This window comes from Populus euphratica, unplaced genomic scaffold, assembly GCF_000495115.2.
Source record: "Populus euphratica unplaced genomic scaffold, PopEup_1.0 scaffold83.1, whole genome shotgun sequence".
Taxonomy (NCBI): domain Eukaryota; kingdom Viridiplantae; phylum Streptophyta; class Magnoliopsida; order Malpighiales; family Salicaceae; genus Populus; species Populus euphratica.
Window position 1 is genome coordinate 257,548 of NW_011499963.1, and position 16,313 is coordinate 273,860.

The 16,313-nt window shown below is 44.5% G+C and overlaps 1 long non-coding RNA gene and 1 pseudogene across 1 annotated transcript; both read left to right on the forward strand.

Moving 5' to 3' along the window:
* The first annotated feature begins 417 nt into the window (after window positions 1–417).
* LOC105138830 (uncharacterized) lies at window positions 418–12,040 on the forward strand. The gene is made up of 3 exons (XR_844867.1): window positions 418–1,398; window positions 3,097–3,101; window positions 12,029–12,040. It is a non-coding gene; the product is annotated as an uncharacterized LOC105138830 (long non-coding RNA).
* Window positions 1,868–10,619, forward strand: LOC105138829 (PHD finger protein MALE MEIOCYTE DEATH 1-like; annotated as a pseudogene).
* Window positions 12,041–16,313: the final 4,273 nt, after the last annotated feature.

Consider the following 16,313-nt stretch of genomic DNA (forward strand, 5'->3'; position numbering starts at 1 on the left):
GCGCTACTTTATCTTTTTTAATTCTTTCCGATATGAGCCGAAACCACGACTGATTGATTCGCCAATCTTAGCAAATAAGAGGCAATCTTTCGATTTCGACGAATCCGCACTTGGCCTGAAAGTCCCATCCCTAGGACCTGTAGTAGCACGAAAACAAGCAAGCTTTTTCCGATGTCTTCGACACAGGAGATTAGGACAGAGAAGTTAGCGATAGGGGTCTCTCCTCTCCCTTACCACTTACTTTTTCCTACTACTTTGAACTGACTGAGATGACTTCGCTTCAACCCAGTTATTATTTACGCAATTTCCAGATCGAGCCAAGCACTGAGCTTCATTCCAGCTTTGGAATGAGAGGAAGGGGGCAGTTACCTTTCTCGGAGGATGCTGGCTTTATTAGGTATGAGTGCCGGTACTGAACACTGGAATCGGCTAGGCTACTAGATATAATGCTTCCACTCCGTACTCTGTAATAAGAAGAACCAAGCATCCACCGTATAAGAGAAAGACCGTCGACCCCTGAGATGAAAGAAGGAAACTTAGGTGCTGAACCCAGGCGGGGGCCCCGGATAGGAGGTCAGTGTGTGATCAGTTAGATAGGGGATCTCTTAACCAGAATTACGGAATGAGGACCGGGCCTGTACTCATGGTAACGATGGAAGGAAATATTTCGAAGACTTCTCAGTAGTGGAAGAAGGTAATATCACCTTGGTTAGGAAAAGCGCTTTAGGCTGGGCAAAGCCTTTATTTTCTTAATGGGGACCCAATAAGTTCAGTACATGTAAAGATAAATACATCACCTCTCTCCTAGGCCTCTTGGGACTCTCCTTTGGCAACCCGTCGCGCCCTCGTCGCGGCGTTAGCAGCCATTGACGATGAAGACTAAGCGAGCCGGCCGGAGCATATGCTACTTTTTCTAAATCGTGAACACCTTATCTTTCTTCTCTGTCTGATCCGCACACTCCAGACCTCGCCTCGGTTCTTGGCTTTGATCCAATTCCGAAGCTCGTTTGCTCACTAGCCGATGTCATTTTCAATTGACTTAGTTAGAAATGGGGATACCGTACCACTTTAAATTAAACAAGCGCCAGGAAAATGGAGCTTACCGCGCTGAGTTACGTCGTAGGCGAAGCTTTCGATTCGACAAATGAATGGTTGGTGCTTCCCTTCTTTAGCCTATTTGCCTATTTGGTAGATTCAATTAGGGCTAGCTCAAAGACTGGCTAATCCCAATCCGATGGATCAACTCTTTCGCGTCGCTTAACGACTTGTAACTCTGGCGAGTACCGATGCTCCAAATTGGATTACCTAGCGCTTGGGTGAGATGTTCGACAAGAGACTAAGGACTTTTTAGGTGGGAGTTCCATCCGAGACGGACTGGAATCACCGGCTCATACTAGAGCTTCCGGACGAACTCAAAAGCGAAAGATCGAAGCCTTACCTTATTCATTCGTGGAAGGAGCTAATACAGAATACGAGAAAACTCCTTCGAAAACGAAATCGGAAAGAGAGATGCTTTCAATCCAACAATTGTAATTAGTAGCCGACCTTTAATTGATAATTGAAATTGACCAATGTTCGTCTATCGGCTCAAGTCTTTCCAGAAGCCGGAAGGAAGAGCGCTTTTTTGCTTTTCGTGTGATCACTTTCCATAATGGTTTCCTACCGAAGGTAAAAAGGCAAACAAAGGATACGGGGACCCAAGCTCTTATACGTGAAGTGCTTTCCGGCAAACTTAGTATCGAGAACTTCTAAGCGAATCCGTTACCGCTCCCGAAGTCAATTTACCCTCAGAGAAAGTAAATGCGTTTACACGTACGCATACATAAACAAAGTAGGGACCAGGAAAGACATTCATGCTACAGAAAAATGCATTCGACCACCTGAACTTGAACGCTCTCTTTCTTTTTAACGTTCTAACTGAACACACCTTGAAGAGGGAATCATCGAGCGTAAAAGCACGCTTCAGAGCATGTGTGCCGCATAAGCTAAGTCTCGTTTTCTTTTCTTCGACCAGCACTGACCCATTGGTCAAAATAAAGTATGAGAAGAATAGGTCCCCAAAGACTTGTTTTAGATCGAGAAGTTCATTTCGCCTTCAAGTGGCTTTCGTAAGGGAGTTTCCGTCTCTATTGATTATTGGTCTAGACGAGCGCATAGGACTTGCTCATCGACTTAACTGAATGAATCCTTGGGACTGGAAGCATTATTCATCTCAAGGCTTTATCTGACCCCTTTTGATGAGTGGATTTATCGATGTGAGGTAAACCTATGGGTATAGATACTTTAACATAAAGGGCTTTTTCGTAGATAGGCTAGTACTCATTCGAGGGTAATTCTCTGCCCGGAATGAATGCCTTTTTTTTTTTTTATCCGCTTCTATTTTTTAAATAGAAAACTGTGCGCTTATGCGCCTCAAAGCAGAAGGGTCTGGAGTTTTGATGGACTTTGCAGGCTCACCCATGACGGTTACGGTTTCAGTACGCTCTTCCCTCCACTTCTTAGCCCTTTGTCTCCTCTAAGAAAAGAGTCTTAGCTTCTTTCTTCTCCTAAGAAACTCCTAAATCTAAATAAAGAATTGGAATGCTTCTACTTTTTGGGAAATCTCTCTAATGGGTTAGGCCTGCATTCTGTATTTCAACTAACTTCGGTACGGTCCGTTGACCAAATGAAAGCAAAAGGCGAATCTCGAGGTCAATCTGATGGACTGACTGAAAGAGTTTGAAGTCAAGTCAGTCTTGTTTATCCTATCTCCGAATACCAGGAGCGAGAAAGGTAGCTATTGCCTTGATCCCATCTCTCATTCCCATTGGGAACCGGCTATTCCCACTTCTTATAAAGAATTCTAAAGAGGGAAATGCCTCATGGTCCGGAGAGAGCTTTTTCTCATTCTATTCGATGAATATCAGATCCAGTGTTAAGTCTTTTGGTAAGCGGGAGTAATCTTAGACGAATCTAGATATTAGATATTGGTGATAGTACTGGTGCTCAAGACCCGGCAGTCTTACCCAAAGATCTCTTTTTTTAATCAGGCTTCAAAGTCAAGTCCAAGTAAAAGAGTGCAGTTTCGCGAGAAAAGGGGGGACCCATAGGATAGAGAGCGGGTGGAACACTGTACCAAGGACAAGGATCGACCTTTAGTTTAGGGAGAAAGAGAAGGAGAAGATGGAACCTGATATGAAATATGAATAAGAGGTGGAGGGCAGTCCTCACTTCTAGTAAGATAGTTACGCTTTCGGCGTCAGCCAAATGATCTTGATAGGACTATAAAAGTAAAAGGGCCACGATAGGCAATAAGGAAGAACTGAGGTTCGAGCCCTCAGCGTGGTTAGCAAAGAAAAGGAAAGGGCACACAGTCTGAAAGTAGCTTCTTCCTCATCTTAGGGCGCTTGAGAAGGCTTCTTCCTTAAGAGGGATTGGGATGAACATGAACTGAACTGACATTCATGCCAGAACGTAGACCCCTTTCCTGTCTCAGGAACCGGGCGTATTCCTTTCCAACCTTCTTTGGACTGGACCTTCTTCTCTTATGAAATCAAACTTCTCTGCTGACAGAGTGCTTCGTTGATTCAAAAGCTATGTCCTTCCCGTTGCTGAAGCGCCTGCACTCTAGCACGGCGCTCTTTTTTAGTTTTTATATTCGCTTGACACTTACTTTACGTGATGTCACAGTTCGATTAGAGCTAGCTCGACCAGCAGCCCATCCTAATTCTTCGCCGATTCATCCCTTCGTTCCTTTTCTCTTGGGCATCTCATTTAGAATACAATGCATTCTTTTCGATCCCTATGTAGGCTTGCTTCGCATAGGCTACACCGGTACACTTAACACTCACCCAATCTTTAAAATGGAGTCGAATCAATCAACTGGCATATCTGGGATCCGCCCTAGGCTACTTTTATTATTTTTTATGAAATGAAAAGTGTGAGGAACTTCTTACTCCTAAATGCAGCCGTGATCAACTATACGATACCACCAGACTATCCTCGGTACTTCCATCCACCAATCAAGGCTAGTGGAGCGAAGAGAGCCAAAAAAACGTGAGCGCCCCTACGCGAGCCTTATTGAAAAAGCCCCTTACTATAGATAGGGCGTTAGCGCTTTACTAATAACATAAAAGGGGAAAGCCAAAACCTACTCCTAACAAGATCGAAGTAGAACATTCTCCATCCGCCCGCCAGCAGCAGGGGGGTTCGATTCCCGTTATACGCGATGTGGCGAAGAAAAGCGCTTGTTATTTGCGGAAAGGAAGAAGTCATCCCTCTTGCTGGAGGAAACTACCTTTCTATCCTTCTCCTGCCCCTCTCAGTTGGAAAAAGGGCTTTCAGAGGACTTTCCCTAATCTCCTTTGCTCCCTAATCCATTCCCGGTGCCATTCAACTATCTGACAATAGAGTATCTAAGTCAAAGCTGTTCCCGGGTTCAGGTGAAGAATGTTAGAAAGACTCTCATGAAAAAAACCTCTAACTTGGTTCGAGTGGCTGATAGCTGCTTATCGCTCCTGTCCAGTCATCTTAGTCCATGGCTTCTGTTTCATGCTTGGTTGATGGAAGACAGCTTTGAGTGCCGTTACTTTCCCCCTCCATGCTTGAAGTTCATTCCTCCGTTGTGCTTTGTCTGTCATCTTCTTTCTTCCCTTCCTCGGGCACAGTAAGACAAAGAGCTGTTTTCTTTCTTGCTTTGTTTTTTCTTGTTGCTTCTGTTTGGGCTTGCTCCTCTGTTATCCCTGACTCAAATCCCTAAACTTAATGAATGAAGGAAGGGTCTCCGCTCCTTACCCTATCGGGCAAGTGGCTTACACTCCTTGCTTGCTTTCATCCTGCTTTTAGTGCCGCTTGCTTGCTCGAAGGAGGGGCTACCGCTCTTTAACCTCGTCGGTAAAGCGGCTTGAATAGGACTTTCCCTATTTTCATTGGCCTTTTCTTCGATGTCAATGTGCTCAGGTCCTTTCTTTGCCCCTTCCCTTGGGTTGGGCTCTCCCTCAAATGCCCTTTCCCTTCGTTATCTCTACATGAGTGAAACTCAAGCACTCGAATATCAGTAGATTAGCGTCACGCCAACGCAACTCTCAAACCATCGGCGAGAGGAGAGTAGGTCCGGCTATGACTTTCATAGGAACCGTTGGGCCACTATGCCATAGTGAGAGTAGGGACCCATCCCATATGACTCAGAGTCAAAGAAAGCTCTTAGCCTCCGACCAGTGAAGATCAGGAAGCCGAGAGGCGGATGAGCACCTGATCGTTTTCTACGCAATTCATTGAGTTGATGGAGTACCGAGAATAGTCTTTAGCTAGAAGCTCAGAGGCTTCAGAGGCGCCAGCCATTAGCTCAAGTTAACCCGCACTTCCTAAGGTTACGGTTACGGAACGAAGGAGCCCGAGCTATATGCTTAATGAAATTCTATGACAGATAGGGATGTCGATAGAAAGAAGGGAGTAGAGTAGACATCTTCACATACTCTATTTTCAGATCTTTTTGTTCAGGGCGGAGAACATTATCTTTCATTCCTCAGTCGCTTGCCCGAAGTTTTATCAGTAGTTCGGCTCTTTGCCCCAACACTCGACTTCAAGCTTAGGTAGCCGTAGCCATTTCGGATTCGGGGACGGGTCCGCGCAGTAGGAGAAAGCCTTCTTTCTTCATCAGCAGGAGCAGCCTTTAGGTCTAACTCTAAGACTTCAACCTATCTTTCATCAAGCCAGAAAGCAACCAAAAAAGCCACTTGAGCAGAAAACGGCTCAAAGAGCGAAGTTTAAAGGGCTCAGTGCCTCATAGCTGTTCCGAGCCGCATTTACTATGTAACAGTCCAATCGAAGAAGCTCGTATCCGCGTCGGACGAAGAGCTTTCTCAGACTCCTCAAACATGGGAGGGGAGTACGGTCATAGAACGAGTCCCGAACCCGAACCGGTCAAAGACGGACCTGTATACTCTTATTAAGAATATAAGTGCCCAGGCTATTCATGAAGAGGAGAAGCCAAATCGATCATAACAGCACTTCCAATAGTTGAATCAAGGGATGTGGAATCGACGAATTCTTGACCTCCTCAGGGGAAAGACGAAGAAGAGCTTAGTTGATAGGATAGAAGGAGGATTCCTTCTCTAATCTAACCCATACATAGACGAAAGTCAGGCATCGGTGGAAGTGCTAAGCGCAAAAAGTGAAGAAGCTTTGAAGCCGATCGAAGACAGCGAGAGTAGCAGCTGATCTTCTACCTGATCTATCTACCATATTGATTGATGTATTAGAGAGACCAAGTTCCTACGAGGGAAGAAAAGATTCACCAGCTCTATCGATTATCAAATCCCTGTACCTTTGTGAAAGACATCGCATGGAATAGCTTACACGGGAACGGGGAAAGGTAGAAACTCAGATTCAAAATAGAAGTTCCTGAGCTAGAAGGAATGGGGTCAGGGGTGGAGACTGACTGCCAAGGAGCGTAGCAGCTCGACCAGAGGGAGAGGAGTGAAGCTGCTTGACCGAATAAGTGAAAGAGCGAACCGCAACTAGACCTGATAAAACAGCAGCTTTCAGGCATCCGGAGGTCTTAGATAGAAGATGAGCCGACAGTAGGACTCTCTGAAAGCTTCAAGTGTAGCATCGTAGATTACTAGCTGCTAAGAAAGACTATCCGGTAAATGGATATTGGGTTGATCCCCATTCCTGACAAGCCAATCGATTGGTAGATCCTAATTATCTGGTTGAGGAAGCACCTTTCAGTTAATAAATCCTCAATTCGAAGTGGTGAGTCAGTCTTTGATTCCACGGCAGAGTCAGTGGTAGTTCCTCTTTCTACGACACCTAGGGATCACAGCCCTCAACCATGGGCATGGTAAAAAACAAATATCAATTTGTTTACAGTAATATCAGGAAAATAAGAGAATTTTTTATTCAAAAAGCGTACTTGGCAGTACCCAATGTGGCGTGACTAGCCGCCTACCGTTTCGCACTCGCCTTCTATAAATATGGCTAGAAAATCATCATACCAGAGAGAGAGAAATGACATAATCAACCGGAAAAACCCCCTTTTTTTGGGGGGAAGCCGCTGTAATGCTCACCTTTTCTTACGCAACTAATCCTTCCTTCGCTGCAAATGGCTGAGCTACCGCACTATGTTACTTCCATTGATTAAACAACACAACTAGCACTAGAGCCAGTATAGATAAATAAATAATAAACAAGTTCCGCTGCCATATTTTATTTCATTTTTTTCTCCGGATCAAAGCATGTATCAAAGGGCCTTGGATTGCCCCATCAACGGCAGACCGTCAGATTTCTTCAAGGTGAGTCGTGGACTCAGGTAAGGATGCCCACTGTCCCCCTACTTGTTCACATTCTTATCACAGATTCTATCAGCAAGTATCTGTGGTCTAAGCCTAGGCCAATCAACAAGTGTGAAAAAGCCCCAAATGTTCAAGCAATCAACCACGGACAGTAAGCAGATGACATCATTCTCATGGGGGAAGCGAGCGAGTCTGAGGCTAGGTTCTTTAGGCTAGAATTTCTGTGATGTAGTAAAATAAGAAAGAGCAAGGTTTTATCCCGCAACTCATAGGAAACTATATGGTTCGGCAAGCAAATTTTTGACTCTAAGGAACCGATCCAGCACCTTGGAATCCCCATTCATTATAAGGAGAAAAATCGGGAGATTCGAAGAAAGATTCACTTTGGTCCAAGAGATAGAAGGTTGTCCTTAGCAGGAAATCACGCTAATCAAATCGACTCTAACATGCCAGTCTACAGAGCTTCCCTGAAAAACTAGCGATTCCCTATTCCCAAAGGAAAGGCCAGAAGAATAAAATAAGATGATCAGGAAATGACTCTGGGTGGGAAGTCAGTGCTCACTCCAATCAAAAGGAGTGAGCACTGGCTTCGAAGACTCCCGGGCGGAGGCTAGCCTCACACACGAATACAAGAAGACAGCAAACAACTCAAGGGAAGAAGCTAGCACCGACTCTAAAGCTAGGATGGAATGCTTTCGGGGCTGCTTACCGAATCCTTACCACAACCGGAAAACGAGTTACTCGCTCAGGAAAATCAGCACTGATGAGCTTCTTTCCCTCATCCTCGATCTGTTGACCTAACTCAGGGCGATACCTTCGGTTGGGTTTTTAACTGGCTTTTTGCTCCTTGTGATGAAAAAGCAGTGCATGGCTATTTCTGGATCCAATCCTGGCATCTCTGAATATGTCGATGCAAGCTCTAAACTGCTTGAGCAACCCAATCAATAGTTATTTTCTGGTGCTGGTAAAGATTTTTAGTAATAAAGGTAGGTTGAGGGTCATCATGTGTGCCCAGATTGGCCTACTCGAGCTCATTAATTGTGGGCTGGCCTCCATATTCTTTTCCGAAAGGAGCTGGACTGAAGCCTATTTCCTCTACGTCTTCTTCTTGTGCACCATCTGGGTAATAGTCTGAGGTTTCTTCATTTGAATAATGCTTTTCATAGATAAGTTCTTTTTATCTGGAAGAATACTCTGATGGGGAAGTATAATAACTGCTACAATCTTCTTAAAAAAAGAAAAAGGCATGCGAAACCGAGAAGGAAGTTCCTTATTCACTATATCCTGTGTGAAAGAGCCAAATTTCTTTTTTTAGCGTAGCGTAGAGAGAGGACTTTCGGGTGAACGAACGATTTCAGATGCAGCGACCATGGCCTGATTTTACGTAGTTCCGTATATTGATTCTGACGAGTGAATTTCATCCATTTACTGAGAAAGGAGAGGAACCTACCTATCAGAAGAGGTTTTAACTAGAATACGAACTTCATAAGAGGATGCCCTATTATATTAGAGATATAGGTTTGGGAAAATGGGGTTTTGACCTAGTAGGGGTGTTCTGCATTTTTTGATGTAGGTTGGAGTAAGAATTTTGTGTCGAAACGAAAGTCTCATCTGAGAATTCCAGTCGATGATGGGAGTTCCTCGCCTCTGGATGATGGTTTTTTTATCTTCATCTCTTGCATGGGTTGATTCACTGTAATAGGTTTGGTCATCTACTCTGTATTAATGGAATTGAAGGAGGGTCTAGGTATCTCTGCGGCAGAGATAGAATGGATCTTTGGGATCGAATCTGCACAAGACCTAAATGACTTCTTTTTTGAATCTTTTTCAACAATGAAGAATCCGGGGTTTTCTTTCTTTTACAGTCAAATTACGGTTGAGGATGTGTCGAAAAAGCGATCAATGGATCTTCGGTTGCTTCATGGGGTTGCGTACGGGCATCCGTGGTTCGCTAGATGGGGGTACAGATTCTGCCATGGAAGCTTTGGAGTGACCGAAAACAATTACGACAGAGCAATCGACATTCTTAGTTCATAATAAGATCATCCAAGATTTCAGTAACACGAACCGATGCAGAGAAATCAAGCAAGCCATTCGTTATTACGAAGATTTGAGTGAGACCCAATTGATCACAATCAGAGATCTTCTCAGAGTCATGCTTACTCTCAAATCCCCAGCTCCTGCGCAGAGGAAATCGATCATGGCTACCGCTGTTTCTTCTTCTACTTCTTCAAGACTTTCAACCAGAAGAGCCCTGCAAAACAAGCATCTTCATCTTGTGAGAGAAAAATCGGTGAAATTTCACTACTGCAATCGCTAATATGGATAGCGGATGGCCTGCAAGAAGATTCGAATATGCAGCACAAATCATTCTTAATGCATTGAAAGAAAAGAAAGAAAACAAGTTTAGCCATGGCGGGATGAGTCGGCAGGAAGTGCGAGACGCAGCTCGGCTGCACATTGGTGATACGGGTTTGCTCGACTATGTGCTGAAATCAATGAACAATGTAATCGTTGGAAGTCACATTGTCTGTCGTGCTGTGAACCCATCCACTCGGGTTTTGGAATACACGATTCATGAGCTTGGTAATCGTGTTCTGATCAATGAACCGGAACCTGAAATAGTTCCTGAGCCACTTCCAGTACCTGCTCTAGTGCCTGGGGCTGATGTTTACAGTGATGTCGTCTACTTGTATACAAATGTACTACTATTGTATTGGGTTACCCGGAATCAAAATTGGTTGAGTTGGCGACTCGGGAAATTTTGGACAGCAAGCAGTGAAGGAGTGACCTTTTATTTTAAGGATGAAGATGATCAATTTCTGAGATTCATTTGCCGATTGATGCCAAGTTCAAGAGAGCTAAAATATGAGTTGACGAGGGAGCCTGGTGAGCTTATAGTGGTTCCACCCTATGCTACAGTTGGTGAGCTGAAGGAAGCAGTACAGAGTGCAATGAGGGATACTTACTTTATTATGGAACAGTTTGTGGTAACTGATATTGAAGACATGGAGGGAATGGAGGATGAGGTTTTTATTCCAGCCCTTATTAGATTAGCACCCTGTCGATCGATGCCCCTACGTCCACCAGGGGAAGACCCAAACCCGACTTTAGCAATAGCTGCTGGAGAAAGAAGCGACTCACCCAGAGGGAAGAGAAAACTAGGCTCTTACGCAATTAGTAGGGAACAGAGGAGCAACCTACTCTTACCTTTAGGACCGACCAATAACAACCTATTCTCTTACACAATCATTTCTGTACTCAGATATGCTCCTACTAGCAGAGGAATGACTCTAGTTATGCCTTTATTTAGGATTTAGGAAGGCATGGGATAAGGGCTGCCCTTTCTATTAGCTGGATGTGCCCGTATCCTATCTTCCATTAGGCAGCTATCCTAGGAGCTAGTCTGAAGTAGGAAGCTCTGCATCGTCAATAACAGCGTGAAGTGCCCCCGATCTCTCTGCTGACCCTATCCGCTCTTTCTTTCCTTCCTATCTGCCTAGCTAGCTTTCCTTTATGGTTGTCCCAAGATTATTCCCTATGGAGTTAGCTTGTGAATGGGAATAAGGGTGATACCTTCCCTGCGCACTAGTGGAACTAACTGCTTTCTTCTTTGTGATGATAGCCTCTGGGAGCGCCTTTTTAGGCCCAAAATACGGTGTTTCCTCAAGTCTGATCCTTTTTATGTCACTCTTATGAGTGGAATCGGGCTTTAGGAGAAAAAGACGCTGTTTCCTAGCTAGATGCGGTAGTTTCTGGACTCCAATACCTGAGAGCTACTCGAATATTGCTTCTAGTCGCCGAGCTGATGCTATCTCTTTCCTAGGTTTGGCTAAGGCAAATGACTGAACCTGTAAAATAGTTAATTTAATGTTATCAGCCAACTCCCCTCTTTCTTCTTCTACTGATGCTAAGTATGCTTTCCCTCCAGGGATAGGACTGATGCCCGCTCGAAGCAGCCTTCATTGATATTGATCACTCTTACTATAGGATAAGAATATTCGTAACTAATAGACTGAAAGGAAATAGTTAAAGCTCGACTGTTAAGGAGAGGAAAGAAGACCTGACTAGGATAGCTTCCTGGCCTAGGTAGTTTGTATGTGGTAGTTAGCTTTCTTTTCCCTAGATTGCTTAGTGCTGAGCTAAGTTCCGCCCTTTCCTATAGTTATAGTAGGAGGTTTACTATGTCCTCTAGGACGGAAAGGGATAAGATCAACAATGCCATCATTGACTTCTTCCTCTGACCGGGCTTTTTGTTGATTGACTGAACCCGGACTTCTTTTCCAATCCAAGCAACCTACGTGATCAAGTCTTCACGTAGTTCCTTCTCTCACGCGCTTTTCCACGATTCGCCTGTGGTAAAGCAGCTCTTTAATATCCTTATTGCTCGAGTGAGGTTTCAACTATGCTAGGAGGGGCTAGAAGGTAGGAGGCTGGGGGTCTAGGTCACAGTACGATAACCTATTATCCAACCTCTTATTACTGGGCTTGGGAGCACCCTTTCTCAACGTCGAAATAGGCCAGGGTTCGTCTATTTCGATAGAAAAACCACAACTTTGAGAGACCAGACCAAACCCACTTTGGGAACTCAAAGACCAGGAAACGGAAGCACGCTTGAGGCAATAGGGGATTGAGTGGGGACGGACACCATCCCTGCGGAATGGAAAGAAGGCAATCCAACTTAGTGAGCTCGAACGCGCGACCATGGAGACTCTATCTTTGGCGGGGGAGAATCAGAAAGCGGAATACCGGAGTGAACGGCAAGAAATGCAGGTTGCTTGCTTACTCAGTGGCATCCACAACTGGATTTTCTCATTTTTTTTTAGGTATGAATCACTTCACGGTAGAGAAGAGTATTCACTACGACACATACCTTGACCATAGATCGAGTGTAGGGCAGCGGGCAGAGGTTTGTCGATCTGCAGCTCTCGACTTCGTAGTGCCAGCTGTAGGGCTAGGTCACCTAAAATATGTAAGTGTGGGCCCTGTTCCACAATCTCAAAACTCAAACCAATATCAGCCGAAACAGCTGTCAAAAATCTGGTGTGTCACCTCCCTGCCTACGATCAAAGCGAATTGTCTGAACAGAATCTCATCAATGATTCATGGGGTACACTCCTACCTGCATAGAATGAGGAGGAAAGGGGCAACTATATATACGATATTTGTGGAAAACAGATCTGATTTCCTTCGTATGCTCTAACTGCCCTAAGGTAGCCGGGGACCGGGTGAAGCAGTCTCGAATGCCTTCTGTAGGGCTAATGTCAGCCTTCCTCCTTATGGGGCAACTCTGAGATGCCCGCTTTCTCTACTAGCTCATCAACTCCTGTCCTAGGGCAATACATACTCCCACCAGCTTTTGAAGGAAGGGAAGGTAATGTTGAAGTTGAAAAACTTCGAATCCTTGTTGCGTTCTCGCTTTATTACTTTGGACTTTCTATTACTGTTGAAGAAAGTGGCAACTCCACTCACTGCTCATCAATAGGCGTAGGAAGACTATCCGACATGGGAACGTCGGTAAAAATGAGCTTTTTTGCGGGAAAAACGGCAAATAGTTAAAATCATTCATATTCATATTTAGAAGAGAACTTAGTGATCCAGTCCGCCTACGAGAGGCAACTTGTGATTCACCCGGGTGCCCACCCCTCATGCTACCTACAATCTTTGTTTGGTACTACGCATCTTCACGGAGAATTACATTTGTATTGGGACATGCATGAGCTCGACATCGTCAAAGCTCTCGATCAGTTGTTTAGCTGTAGAATGAAAAGAGCGGAGGTTCCCATGGGTTCTTCTTTCTTTCTTAAGGATGTTCTTGTTTCGGTAGAAGGGCATGAGAGTACTCAAGTGAGTGAGAAATTGGGTACATACGCACACAAGCGTGTCCAAACTTCTTCACGAGGTCTTGTCTCCCACAACCTGTCTCAGACCTGTCTTTCTTCTCGGATGTCTCGACAGTCGTTTACTTGTTAAAGAGGGAAGAGAGCAGGAACTATACCTAGGTTATTGTTGAGAGACTCCAGTCATTTCGTCTTATATGAGATGGTTAGTTAAGGGTCTTTATAGCGCACAAGCCTATCAATAATAATGATAAATATGACTTAACATGATTAGACACCATATGGATGATCTCTCAGGTCGAATGACTTGAAGAAATGGGTCACTTTCGGGCAAGGGACAGGAAGAAGACATTTAAAGGCGCTCACAAGGCGCACAATAATAAGATGTAGGAGTAGAATGAGATTTTTTTGATCGAGTAAAGCGAAACTGGAAAAACGGAACCTGTTGCGGTCACCAGAGAGTGGCAGAACCTGTAGTTGCTGATGTATCCCCAACCAATCAGTCCGCCCTACATTGCCAACGCGAAAAAAATGTTATCGGAAATGGGGGTCGCATCGGGCAGGGAGTCTCGCGTCGGGGGTCTATAAAAAGGGGGCGGGCGATAAGGGAGGCGATAAGGAAGCACATAAGCAAGACGAATCCCTTGATTGGTAGAGGTCGGCTGATCTTCGAACAGATAGAGAAGAAGCTGAGCGCCACCCAAATTGGATGATCTCAAGGCCGATGTGCAAGATCCACTATCTGACTCTCTACTTGCTATAGGTCTATCGAGCCTGTCTTTCTTAACGCCGCATTGCCTTTATTTCCGAAACTTGGATTATTTGAAAGAGAGCGAGGGATCCCGTCAGTCCCATGCACTTCGCTCTTAACGTAGAATAGGGAGGTCAAAATCTTTGCGATTAGGCTTAGCGGGGGTGCTACTCACCGGTCAAAGATTGGAGCTATACTTCTCATTTTTTGTATAGAAGAAGGAATAAGGTCTTACCCAAATTTATTTAAAATAAGACCCGCCGGATCTTGGGATTTTCCCAGTCTCATGCTGAGGGGCCAGTAAGGTAAACAAGTACTCCTCCTTGCCGTAACTATTCTAATAAGAAGGTAATTCACTTCGAAATCCGCTTTTCACATATGTTGTTGGAGGAGATTCCATGGCATCCTTTAAATTTAAAAGAGATTGGGTTGGTGCGAATTGGTACTAAGGTACCAAGATCGAACATAGAAAAGAGAAGGAAGCTTCCCCTTTGCCGATTTGACCAGGGCATCTGAAAGTTGTGGATGTCTTCTTCAGCAATGAAGATTTGGTTATATTATATATAGAGTGCCCATCCATGAAGGATAGCAACTCATGACCAGCAGCTGAGTCAATCAGCGCATATCCGCCGCTCGTTGGCCTCTCTCCCCACGCTAGCCTTTCTTCACGAACGCTTTATGAGCGGAGTCAGGAGATAAATCGAGGTGAAAAGAACCCAGGTTATTTCATATTAACATTATACCGCTCATCCTAAGTTTGTCATTTTTTTAGTTTGGTAGTTTACAAGTTTTTTACTAGGCTTTTGAACCACAAGTTATTACAGAATCTTGCTTGAACATGAATATTGGCCCAGTCAGTAAGGCGACATTTGCGTCGATCACAGATGATCTCACTCAATCTTATAAATTTCCTCATTTCTTGTTATTGGTTAGCGAGCGGAGAGATGTGACGCAGAAGGAGGTCTGGACTCCTACTCTTTAGCAAAGAAGGAAGGTTGGTCGTAGATCATGGAATTTCTTGTAAAGAGAATTGACCGTCGCTGAGCATATGACAGGGCAAGACAAGATCTCCCATTTCAGAGTTATCTGAGCCATTCACTTATTACTCCATTCATTCGCAAGTCACTTTCTTCTTGCTTCTTTTTCCAAAGATGAATTTCTTAATGATAGTTGGTTGTATTCACAAATCAATAATAGCCTGTTCTACAGCAGGATTCACCGCATTTTATATGTTTCGGGTGGATCTATTTACTGACTTTTGAGGGTCATTTAAAGGTTCATTTTAAAAATGATAGTGGCAAAAAAAGACCCCGTTCTATTCTTTTTCATTCGGTCTTTATGAGGGATCTGGCTGATCATCCATCGGTCTGTGTACTTAATGTGTGGTAGATATCGAGGCATTGTTCACTTTCCTCTATCTATGGAACAGCTTTCGTTAGGTCCTTTGGCTGACAGCAGTAATGGCGGTATTGGTTCGAATCGAGGGCACAGTGTGGGTAGTCTCATCTCAGTTGGGGATGGAAGGAGCTAATGGCCTTAATAATCTCTTACTAGATGTTAATGAGTATTACCTTATAGAACTCCCATCTGAGGAAATGTAAGGGTCTAATTCGCGATGGACACTTCTCGGGTATTTTGGTTTGCCACTGCTTCACACCAGTCCGGTGCAGGCTCTGTAAAGGTTCGGCGGAGGTTCTCAATCATCGCCTAAGCTCTGTCAGCTCGGTCTGTAGGTGTAGGCCATCAGTTCGTATCATTTACAGAAGAATCTGTCTATCATACAACCAGGGATGGGTCTTCATGGGCTGATTGGTGGCTCTGTCATTAACATAGAATATAGAAGCACAATCCGAGCTTCCGGGATCCGAGATAACAGTCTAATTTGGAGATCGGGATGCTTAATCGGCACACTATACTAGGAAAGAAAAAAGCGAATTCCGATCCTTGGTCAGGAATGGAGGGCTTCGCATTAATAGAATAAGGCAAATGAGCCTCTCTTCTCCGCTTCCAAGAAGGAGCTTCAGCGATTGATCGGCCAGGTCCCATCATCCAATCCACAAAAATGATCTTCTCATTTCATCGTCAAACCAATGAATTGCATTGATTAAAGGTCTTGCTCTCAATCTGAATTGACAGTGCGTTCCCTATATGAGGGAGGTAGTGTAGGAATGGTGGGCCGAACCTCATGAGTTCGGGGAAAACTTCCGGGTAGAGCTTTCAAGGATCTCTACTCGTACGCTGGTATACTTTGATCCTTCCTACTACCATCCGCTCCATCTCATAGCTTGCGTGATCCCTTGCTTTGCGTAGGAACATGAGCAACGAGGTATGACTCCTTATTAGGATGGCTTCCTCTGGTTGAGTCAATAAAGCTAGCTGCTGCTTTTAAACTAGACTGATGTAGTGGGCTTGGAAGCACAGTACGGGCAGAAGCAATCCCCAAGCATC